Genomic DNA, 1,301 nt, shown 5'->3' with positions numbered 1-1,301 from the left:
TTTCTCTTTCCTCGTTTCACCATTTTCTCCACGCTTGTCTGACCCTTTCTTTCTTCCTCTTTGTCTGCATATTTTGCTGCAACAGAAATGGCCATGCATGACTAGAGGAAAGGACTCTGGCATAACCGGAGAAGAAGATCCGGACGGCGTGGAAGCCCGACAGTGGCTTTCTTCGACACTGGTGGAAACACTAGTTGCAGGGAGATCTGTGGCGGCAAATTGTAGATGGTTGGTAGTGCCGTGGTGCTTCGGGAGTGACTTGCTAGCCGTGGAAGGTGTCGTTCGGCGGTGACAATGGCTATGGAAGGCGTCGTTTGGCAGTGAGATGACGCGGGAGAAGGCCAGACGATGGCATGACTCTGTCAGACGGAAGGTAGGCCGGAATTGGATGTTGCTAACTGGTGGTGCCGTGGTGGGCTTTGTAGTGGTTGTCAGGGAACAGTTGACTTGATCTTGTGATGGCAGGTTCGATTGGACGATTGTTATGGAAAACAATCAGATCGGCAGACAGAAACATGCTCGAGAAAACGAAACAGTAAAAAATAAGAAAATTAATTTTGAGTTCACAAGAAAGTGGCTCTGATACCATGTTGAAATTTTAGCGGAAATATGAATGGAGATAGAAAATGAACACAAAGAACTTTACGTGTGGTTCGGTGTTAGACACATACGTCTACCACTAGGAATACCCATATGGGCTACATTGTGCTCATTAACTTGATTTATCTACAATACAAAAGTTCCTATTTATAAGGTAATGCCTAAATACAAGTTTAGTAATCAAATCTCATTGATTTAATTACAATCTCCTTATATGATTACAGTCAACCTATAAATAAATAATATTTCAATATCAGTATAATTATGAAATATATAAAAAATATAATATATTTTCTACATATTCTGACAGATGGTACGAGTAGCTTGTTGGCAACCTATTTATAGGATTCGAAAGATGCTTTTGGAAACGTTTTAAATCCTATAAGACACATGTTTCTCGTTTTTAATCCTCGAGTATCCTATTTGAAAGTTGAAACTCTGCTCTCTTTTTGTCTAGACTTTTCTGTCAGCATCGATCTTCGATCAAGTTAGTTTTTAATTAAATCATACAAATTAAAAAGTAACCATCTTCCTACTCCCCTTCACCCGTCACATCAATTTTAACTAGCTAGTACTAGCTAGCGTGTGCTGCGTGTGGCGTGACCCACCCTGGCCTGTCTATTTCCTTACCAGAAACATGTGTCTTATAGTGTGTGTATATATATATATTTCGGTACGTATAAGATTGTTCATTTGTTGGT

This window comes from Corylus avellana, chromosome ca2, assembly GCF_901000735.1.
Source record: "Corylus avellana chromosome ca2, CavTom2PMs-1.0".
NCBI lineage: Eukaryota > Viridiplantae > Streptophyta > Magnoliopsida > Fagales > Betulaceae > Corylus > Corylus avellana.
Note: the sequence above shows the minus strand (reverse complement) of the source record.